Source organism: Camellia sinensis, chromosome 4, assembly GCF_055761805.1.
Source record: "Camellia sinensis isolate YWXY chromosome 4, ASM5576180v1, whole genome shotgun sequence".
Lineage (NCBI taxonomy): Eukaryota > Viridiplantae > Streptophyta > Magnoliopsida > Ericales > Theaceae > Camellia > Camellia sinensis.
The window spans coordinates 64,642,620-64,653,606 of record NC_138964.1 but is presented as its reverse complement, the minus strand read 5'-3'; positions in this window follow the sequence as shown (position 1 = coordinate 64,653,606).

Genomic DNA, 10,987 nt, shown 5'->3' with positions numbered 1-10,987 from the left:
GGAGTTAAAAGTTAGACTGACCACCGCTCCAGTATTGATTATTCCAGAGAGAGGGTTGGGTTATGCAGTCTATTGTGATGCCTCACGAGAGGGTCTGGGTTGTGTGTTAATACAAGAAGGGAAAGTAGTTGCCTATGGCTCACGTCAGTTGAAAATTCACGAGCAGAATTACCCTACGCATGACCTAGAGTTAGCAGCTGTGATATTTGCCTGGAAGATTTGGAGGCATTATCTTTATGGTGAGAGATTCGGTTGATCATCTTGCCGATTTGTACATTCAGGACATAGTGAGGTTACACGGGGTTCCAGTGACAATCGTCTCAGATAGAGATCCTCGTTTTACTGCCAGGTTGTGGCAGAGTTTGCAGAGTGCCTTAGGCACTAAGTTAACCTTTAGCACGGCTTATCATCCTCAGACTGACGGGCAGTCCGAGCGTACTATTCAGATCCTTGAGGATATGCTGCGGGGTTGTGTTCTAGACTTTAGTGGGTCGTGGGAGAGGCACTTGCCGTTGGTGGAGTTTGCCTACAACAACAGCTTCCAGTCTAGTATCGGTATGGCACCATTTGAGGCCTTGTATGGCCGACCGTGTAGATCTCCTGTTTGTTGGGCCGAGGTGGGTGATGCACCTCTGTTGGGTCCGGAATTGGTGAGGGAAACAACGGAGAAAGTTGAGCTTATCCGTAAGAGACTTGTTACAGCACAGAGTCGTCAGAAATCTTATGCCGACCGTAGGAGGATATCTTTGGTGTTTGAGGTGAGTGATCATGTCTTTCTGAAGATATCACCTAGACGGGGTTTGATGAGATTTAGGAAGAGCGGGAAGTTGTCCCCTCGGTTCATTGGTCCGTTTGAGATCCTTGAGAGGATTGGCGAGGCTGCTTATCGTTTAGCTTTACCACCGCGGTTGTCCAGAGTACATGACGTGTTTCATGTGAGTATGCTTCGGAAGTATGAGCCGGATCCATCACATGTGTTGGATTGGACTGATTTAGTGATTGATGAGGATGTTTCGTATGAGGAGAGACCGGTTCGGGTCTTGGATAGGCGGGATCAAGTTTTGCGAGGCAAAACCATCCCTTTGGTCAAAGTTTTGTGGAAACACCACGGAGTGGAGGAAGCCACTTGGGAACGTGAGTTGGAAGTCCGCCAGAAATATCCGGACATGTTTGTTGATTTGTAATCTTATAATTAGATTCTGTTATATTATTGAACTTAAGAGCTTTATATATGTCTTAAGTTGTAAAACATTGAGTTTGTATTGGTAAATGGGTGTATCTTGAAACTTGCTTCATTATAGAAGTTTAGTGTAATATTGCATCTGTTGAGTACATTGTTGAATGGGTTGTATATATCATGCGATTGAATATGATATGGGAATTGTTAACATTGAAAGGAATAATGCATAATAATGATACAGGTTTGAGATATATGTTGTGTTATATATTTAATGTGAGATGCCTCTTGATAAAGAGATGAAATGACCAGTTTTGGGTCAAGATGTTTACTAATGAATTGTCAAAAACAAAAAAAAAAGAAAGAATCTGTTTTCAAAAACTTATGCTTAATTTCGGGGACGAAATTCTTTGAAGGGGGGAGGTTATAGCGACCCCGGTCTTCTCCCATTTGATTATTGTATCCGGACTTAGGTTCCGTAGATTCTGTCATTGTATAATTGTTGTTGTTGTCCCTTATTTGCTCTTTTGGACTTGTAGGATGTGTTGGGCAGGTTTGTTTCAGGTTGGTTGGGTTTAGAAACCAAGTGTTGCTGTCCAGAATTTTGGATCTTCGCTCGAGCGAGGAGTTTGTCGCTCGAGTGAGATGTTATTTTTGGTTCTTCGCTCGAGCCGGGGTTTGGTAGCTCAAGCGAGAGGTTGCGTCTGATTTGGACCTGTAGCTGTGCATTCTTGGCTCGAGCGAGCTTTTCTTCGCTCGAGCGTGTTAGTTCGTTCTTCGCTCGAGCGATAGTTCCTTCGCTCGAGCGTGTGTCTGGTTACAGACCTGAGGGTTTGAGTTCTTCGCTCGATCGAGTTTTCTTTCGCTCGAGCGAGCTTTTGGGTTGTTGGCTCGAGCAAGGCTTCCTTGGCTCGAGCGTAGCTTCTCTGTGTCTGGTCGCTCGAGCGACCAAGTCTTCGCTCGAGCGAGCCTGTCAGGTTTAAATAGGCAGCAGCATGTTTCAGATCTGTTTTTCATACACTTTCATATTCCAAAACCCTAGTTACGAGTTTTCTCTCCCAATACACACCTTCTCTCTTAGGATTGATCTACTTAGGGTGTGTTTCTACCCTAGATCCTTCATTAAAAAGAGTGTGTGAGTCGGGGGCTTCGTTTTAATCTGAATTGTTGGTTGTTTGGAGCACATTGGTATTTGGGCACTCATCTCTGTCTTCACCATTTGGGTTGTTTTCTTCGAGGTAGGGATTTCCTACTCCATTTTATAGGTTTTGTTCTAAGTTTTGGTATTTTGATATGCTGGGGATACTTTGAAAAATTTTGGGAAAAACCCTAGTTGTATTATTAAATAAATTTGTATAATTAATTCATGGAATTGGGAAAAGATGGTTAAATTCATGGAATTGGGGAATTTATGGATTAAATGGCGTAGTTGGATAATTTGAATCATTTGTCTATTGAATTGTTGACATAGTTATTTTCAGTTTAGAAATAACTGTTTTGGGCTATCGGTGGAGGATAGTCGTGATTGTTGTAGACATTGCATGTGGATTAGGAATAACTGAAACTAATCACATTGGTTAAGTCATTAATTTTGACTATTGCATTGATACAGAAAATATGTGTATTGATTGAGCATTGCATTTGCATACATTGTTTTGTGCGGGAGGAGATAGGGGATGTACTCCACGGTTTAGGGAAAGATAGGGGATGGACCTCTAAACCGGATTTTGTTTGGGAGGAGATAGGGGATGGACTCCATTAGCATCACTTTTATGTGTGCTTATTTATATAGAAGTGTTTTATTGATACAGCACTAAAATGTGTATCAATCTGGAAGTATGAAGTGTTTTGATTTGAGCTTGAGTCTCATTTGTTTGTTGATATTGGAAAGATGTGAATATGATATATGTAATTCACTGTTGTAAGTTTGGCCAGGTTCTGAGCCATGTTGATAAAATTGGGAAGTAAAACGTGTCTTAGACAATAGTGTCATGAGACTGTAAAATGAAGTAATTGATTACCTTGATTAACCATCTGTTGAATGCTATTGCTTTATTCATTGCTTATATGTGGTTTAGTATATTTCTACTGGGCTGTGGCTCACCCTTTATGGGAACATCATTTTCAGGTTCAGGTGATAAGCTACCTCCAAGGACTTAGCTTGAAAGGACTTGGATTTTGAAGACTATTTTTAGTTATTTGTTTTTCATTGTTAGTACATGTAAACACACAAGCCTAGGGCTTTATTTATATTTGAGTTAGAACTCATACTTTGTGTCCAAGTGTTGGCTTGGAAAGATGTAAGCCGGTAGGGCATTTACTTTGATGTTACATGTAATGCTTTTGTTTAGTAAGACTCTGATGGATATTATAATGAATTATTAAAGTGTTTTCTTTAAATAATGCATGTCAATGATATATATAATGGGTTTATTTTGAGGGCGTGACAACTTGGTATCAAAGCGTACCGGGTTTGAATACTTTGGGTACGTGGGAAGTGATTAGTATCACAATGGGTTCGTCTCGTCTGATAGAGACTTAGTGTAATGTTGTATGCTTATGTGATAACATGTTCATGTGATTATGTGGGTATGGAATGTAGTTTCTAGGACGTGATTGGACCCTTGAGTTTCTTGTAGTCTTGTTGGAAAGGCACTTGATCACTGCTGCTTCCAACCGGAACTATAGTAACGTATTGGGACTATCATTATCCGGGAATGAAATTCGTAGGTGCTTATGTGATTATGTGCTTACGTGGAATGAATTATTGTTGTCCAATGCATTAGGACGCGAGTGTTTAGCTTCGGCACATTTATTAATGTGCTAATGTCTTTATTTCCTTTATTAGGATGTCAGGACGAGGACGAGGACGAGGACGCGGTAGGCGTGGTAGGCCGGGTAGGCAGGAGGTGCCTGTGCCAGAGGAGATTCCGACAGTTCAGGAGGGAATTGGCCAGGCCAATGTGGCCGAGCCAGTAGGCCAGCAGGCTATGGGCGCTCTAGCCCGAGAGATAGCAGGGGCATTCAGGGAGTCAGTAGGCATTCTCAGAGCTGAAAATCAAGCTCAAGTTGTTATTGCAGATGCAGGACTTTCCTTTCTGAAGAGGGAGTTCTTCCGGTCTAACCCGGATGAATTTGTGGGTGATCCTAAAGAGCCGCTTAAGGCAGATGAATGGCTCGAACAGACAACGAAGACGTTTGAGATGCTTGGCATCGAAGACGAGGGGTTGAAAGTGACCTTGGCATCTTTCCAGTTGAAGGGGGATGCGGGTCAGTGGTGGAAGTTTACTAAGGGTCGTATAGGAGGTACATGGGAGGCTTTTGTGAATGCTTTCCAGGAGAAGTTCTTATCTCCAGCAGTCAGGGAGAAGCTGAGAGACCAGTTTTGTCAACTTAAGCAGTTGAGTTCTTCAGTGGCCGAGTTTGAGGCTGCATTTATTAGTTTGTCCAGGTTTGCACCTGAGTTGGTGGCGTCTGAGGAACGCCGTTGTATTGAGTTTGAGAAGAAGTTGAGGCGTGGCCTCAAGCTGAGAGTTGGGGGAACTATGATTCGGGATTATGGGCGTATGGTTGATGCTGCAGCCCACATGGAAATTATGATGCAGGAGGAGGAGGAAGGACAGAAGGGCTCCAAGAGGAGTCAGGATAGTCAGAGTGATGGTAGGAGACAGAAGGGTTTTAATCCTCAGCAGTCTCAGGGTAGCTTTTCTAGATCGACTTTTCCTGTGCCGAGTGCTAGTTCAGGGAAAGGCAGTCAGGGAGACATTACCTGTTTCAAGTGTGGCCAGCTGGGCCACAAGTCTCCAGTTTGGCCTCAGAGGGGAGGAGTGCAGAGAGCAGCATCATCTACGGCTCGATCTCAGAGCCAGAGTCAGGGTAGAGGCCAGCCACTCTCGTGTTATCAATGTGGTCAGCTAGGGCATATGAAGAGGTATTGCCCGCAGTTGGGTGGCACACCTGGTGCATCTGGTTTGAGGCCAATTCAGGGTCAGCAGCCAGCTCAGTCGGGTCAGGCCACGAGGGCCAATCAGGGGGTTTCATCGTCCCAGTCGGTGCAGCAATCTTATGCTCCTAGGGGTGAGCAGGTTGATCAGAGGTCGGCTGGGCGCGTGTATGCTGTTACCACGCAGGATCTTGTGCCAGCACCATCAGTTGTGAGAGGTACCTTCTTGTTTTGCAACTCGGTTGCTAATGTTTTGATTGATACGGGTGCATCCCATTCCTTTGTGTCTACTGCATTTGCATCTGTTTTGGAGTTGGAGTTAGCACAGTTAGCATCTCCTATATGTGTAGTGTCACCTCTTGGGGGTGAATTGATTTTGAAACAAGGTGTTAGGGGTTGTGATATAGAGGTTGATTACCATAGAATCCCATTTTCCTTTGTAGTTATGCCTATGAGAGGTTTCGATGTTATTTTGGGTATGGACTGGTTATCGTCATACCGGGCAGTTATTGATTGCTACCGCCAGAGAGTCACTTGTTGTACCGTGAGCGGAGAGTATTTTCATTTTCTGGGGGACCGGGTTGGTAATGTGTTGCCACCGGGGTATGTTCCGCGAGGACGGAGTGAGCTTAGTAGTCTACTTGCTAACCTTTCGGTTAGTGAGGATGTTGAGACTCAGATTGTGTTGCCAAGGGTGGTTTGTGAGTACTCGGACGTCTTTCCCGAGGATCTTGTTGGTTTGCCACCGCATCGAGAGATTGAGTTCTCTATTGACCTAGTGCCCGGCACGGCGCCGATTTCTATGGCACCTTATCGTTTTGCCCCAGCCGAGTTAGTTGAGTTGAAGATTTAGCTCCAGGAGTTGCTAGATAAGGGCTTTATACGTCCTAGTGTTTCGCCGTGGGGAGCACCGGCCCTCTTTGTTAAAAAGAAAGGTGGTGCTCTGAGACTTTGTATAGATTACCGGAAATTAAATCGGGCTACGGTTAAGAATAAGTACCCTATGCCTCGTATAGATGATCTGTTTGACCAGTTGAAGGGTTCCCGTTGTTTCTCTAAGATAGACTTGAGATCAGGTTACCACCAGTTGAGGGTCAGGGAGGAGGATATTCCGAAGACGGCATTCCGTACACGGTATGACCACTATGAGTTTCTGGTGATGCCATTTGGGCTCACCAATGCACCGGCAGTTTTTATGGATTTGATGAACCGGATCTTCCGGAAATTCTTGGATCGGTTTGTAGTCGTTTTTGTGGATGATATCCTTATCTATTCGCCTTCTGAGGAGGAGCACGAGGAACACTTGAGAGTGGTGCTTGAGTTACTTAGAGCCCATAGGCTGTATGCCAAGTTTGGGAAGTGTGAGTTCTGGCTGAGGGAAGTCAAATTCTTAGGCCACATGGTATCCGGGGAAGGGGTGTCTGTTGATGCATCCAAGGTTGAGGCAGTGCAGGATTGGGCACAGCCTAAGAGTGTGTTTCAGATCCGCAGTTTTCTGGGATTAGCTGGGTATTACCGTCGGTTTGTGAAAGATTTCTCCAGGTTAGCGTCACCGTTGACTAGACTGACTCGGAAGGGAGTCAAATTTGTATGGGGTGAGACTTGTGAAAAGTCGTTCCAGGAGTTAAAAGTTAGACTGACCACCGCTCCAGTATTGATTATTCCAGAGAGAGGGTTGGGTTATGCAGTCTATTGTGATGCCTCACGAGAGGGTCTGGGTTGTGTGTTAATACAAGAAGGGAAAGTAGTTGCCTATGGCTCACGTCAGTTGAAAATTCACGAGCAGAATTACCCTACGCATGACCTAGAGTTAGCAGCTGTGATATTTGCCTGGAAGATTTGGAGGCATTATCTTTATGGTGAGAGATTCGGTTGATCATCTTGCCGATTTGTACATTCAGGACATAGTGAGGTTACACGGGGTTCCAGTGACAATCGTCTCAGATAGAGATCCTCGTTTTACTGCCAGGTTGTGGCAGAGTTTGCAGAGTGCCTTAGGCACTAAGTTAACCTTTAGCACGGCTTATCATCCTCAGACTGACGGGCAGTCCGAGCGTACTATTCAGATCCTTGAGGATATGCTGCGGGGTTGTGTTCTAGACTTTAGTGGGTCGTGGGAGAGGCACTTGCCGTTGGTGGAGTTTGCCTACAACAACAGCTTCCAGTCTAGTATCGGTATGGCACCATTTGAGGCCTTGTATGGCCGACCGTGTAGATCTCCTGTTTGTTGGGCCGAGGTGGGTGATGCACCTCTGTTGGGTCCGGAATTGGTGAGGGAAACAACGGAGAAAGTTGAGCTTATCCGTAAGAGACTTGTTACAGCACAGAGTCGTCAGAAATCTTATGCCGACCGTAGGAGGATATCTTTGGTGTTTGAGGTGAGTGATCATGTCTTTCTGAAGATATCACCTAGACGGGGTTTGATGAGATTTAGGAAGAGCGGGAAGTTGTCCCCTCGGTTCATTGGTCCGTTTGAGATCCTTGAGAGGATTGGCGAGGCTGCTTATCGTTTAGCTTTACCACCGCGGTTGTCCAGAGTACATGACGTGTTTCATGTGAGTATGCTTCGGAAGTATGAGCCGGATCCATCACATGTGTTGGATTGGACTGATTTAGTGATTGATGAGGATGTTTCGTATGAGGAGAGACCGGTTCGGGTCTTGGATAGGCGGGATCAAGTTTTGCGAGGCAAAACCATCCCTTTGGTCAAAGTTTTGTGGAAACACCACGGAGTGGAGGAAGCCACTTGGGAACGTGAGTTGGAAGTCCGCCAGAAATATCCGGACATGTTTGTTGATTTGTAATCTTATAATTAGATTCTGTTATATTATTGAACTTAAGAGCTTTATATATGTCTTAAGTTGTAAAACATTGAGTTTGTATTGGTAAATGGGTGTATCTTGAAACTTGCTTCATTATAGAAGTTTAGTGTAATATTGCATCTGTTGAGTACATTGTTGAATGGGTTGTATATATCATGCGATTGAATATGATATGGGAATTGTTAACATTGAAAGGAATAATGCATAATAATGATACAGGTTTGAGATATATGTTGTGTTATATATTTAATGTGAGATGCCTCTTGATAAAGAGATGAAATGACCAGTTTTGGGTCAAGATGTTTACTAATGAATTGTCAAAAACAAAAAAAAAAGAAAGAATCTGTTTTCAAAAACTTATGCTTAATTTCGGGGACGAAACTCTTTGAAGGGGGGGAGGTTATAGCGACCCCGGTCTTCTCCCATTTGATTATTGTATCCGGACTTAGGTTCCGTAGATTCTGTCATTGTATAATTGTTGTTGTTGTCCCTTATTTGCTCTTTTGGACGTGTAGGATGTGTTGGGCAGGTTTGTTTCAGGTTGGTTGGGTTTAGAAACCAAGTGTTGCTGTCCAGAATTTTGGATCTTCGCTCGAGCGAGGAGTTTGTCGCTCGAGTGAGATGTTATTTTTGGTTCTTCGCTCGAGCCGGGGTTTGGTAGCTCAAGCGAGAGGTTGCGTCTGATTTGGACCTGTAGCTGTGCATTCTTGGCTCGAGCGAGCTTTTCTTCGCTCGAGCGTGTTAGTTCGTTCTTCGCTCGAGCGATAGTTCCTTCGCTCGAGCGTGTGTCTGGTTACAGACCTGAGGGTTTGAGTTCTTCACTCGATCGAGTTTTCTTTCGCTCGAGCGAGCTTTTGGGTTGTTGGCTCGAGCAAGGCTTCCTTGGCTCGAGCGTAGCTTCTCTGTGTCTGGTCGCTCGAGCGACCAAGTCTTCGCTCGAGCGAGCCTGTCAGGTTTAAATAGGCAGCAGCATGTTTCAGATCTGTTTTTCATACGCTTTCATATTCCAAAACCCTAGTTACGAGTTTTCTCTCCCAATACACACCTTCTCTCTTAGGATTGATCTACTTAGGGTGTGTTTCTACCCTAGATCCTTCATTAAAAAGAGTGTGTGAGTCGGGGGCTTCGTTTTAATCTGAATTGTTGGTTGTTTGGAGCACATTGGTATTTGGGCACTCATCTCTGTCTTCACCATTTGGGTTGTTTTCTTCGAGGTAGGGATTTCCTACTCCATTTTATAGGTTTTGTTCTAAGTTTTGGTATTTTGATATGCTGGGGATACTTTGAAAAATTTTGGGAAAAACCCTAGTTGTATTATTAAATAAATTTGTATAATTAATTCATGGAATTGGGAAAAGATGGTTAAATTCATGGAATTGGGGATTTATGGATTAAATGGCGTAGTTGGATAATTTGAATCATTTGTCTATTGAATTGTTGACATAGTTATTTTCAGTTTAGAAATAACTGTTTTGGGCTATCGGTGGAGGATAGTCGTGATTGTTGTAGACATTGCATGTGGATTAGGAATAACTGAAACTAATCACATTGGTTAAGTCATTAATTTTGACTATTGCATTGATACAGAAAATATGTGTATTGATTGAGCATTGCATTTGCATACATTGTTTTGTGCGGGAGGAGATAGGGGATGTACTCCACGGTTTAGGGAAAGATAGGGGATGGACCTCTAAACCGGATTTTGTTTGGGAGGAGATAGGGGATGGACTCCATTAGCATCACTTTTATGTGTGCTTATTTATATAGAAGTGTTTTATTGATACAACACTAAAATGTGTATCAATCTGGAAGTATGAAGTGTTTTGATTTGAGCTTGAGTCTCATTTGTTTGTTGATATTGGAAAGATGTGAATATGATATATGTAATTCACTGTTGTAAGTTTGGCCAGGTTCTGAGCCATGTTGATAAAATTGGGAAGTAAAACGTGTCTTAGACAATAGTGTCATGAGACTGTAAAATGAAGTAATTGATTACCTTGATTAACCATCTGTTGAATGCTATTGCTTTATTCATTGCTTATATGTGGTTTAGTATATTTCTACTGGGCTGTGGCTCACCCTTTATGGGAACATCATTTTCAGGTTCAGGTGATAAGCTACCTCCAAGGACTTAGCTTGAAAGGACTTGGATTTTGAAGACTATTTTTAGTTATTTGTTTTTCATTGTTAGTACATGTAAACACACAAGCCTAGGGCTTTATTTATATTTGAGTTAGAACTCATACTTTGTGTCCAAGTGTTGGCTTGGAAAGATGTAAGCCGGTAGGGCATTTACTTTGATGTTACATGTAATGCTTTTGTTTAGTAAGACTCTGATGGATATTATAATGAATTATTAAAGTGTTTTCTTTAAATAATGCATGTCAATGATATATATAATGGGTTTATTTTGAGGGCGTGACAACTTGGTATCAAAGCGTACCGGGTTTGAATACTTTGGGTACGTGGGAAGTGATTAGTATCACAATGGGTTCGTCTCGTCTGATAGAGACTTAGTGTAATGTTGTATGCTTATGTGATAACATGTTCATGTGATTATGTGGGTATGGAATGTAGTTTCTAGGACGTGATTGGACCCTTGAGTTTCTTGTAGTCTTGTTGGAAAGGCACTTGATCACTGCTGCTTCCAACCGGAACTATAGTAACGTATTGGGACTATCATTATCCGGGAATGAAATTCGTAGGTGCTTATGTGATTATGTGCTTACGTGGAATGAATTATTGTTGTCCAATGCATTAGGACGCGAGTGTTTAGCTTCGGCACATTTATTAATGTGCTAATGTCTTTATTTCCTTTATTAGGATGTCAGGACGAGGACGAGGACGAGGACGCGGTAGGCGTGGTAGGCCGGGTAGGCAGGAGGTGCCTGTGCCAGAGGAGATTCCGACAGTTCAGGAGGGAATTGGCCAGGCCAATGTGGCCGAGCCAGTAGGCCAGCAGGCTATGGGCGCTCTAGCCCGAGAGATAGCAGGGGCATTCAGGGAGTCAGTAGGCATTCTCAGAGCTGAAAATCAAGCTCAAGT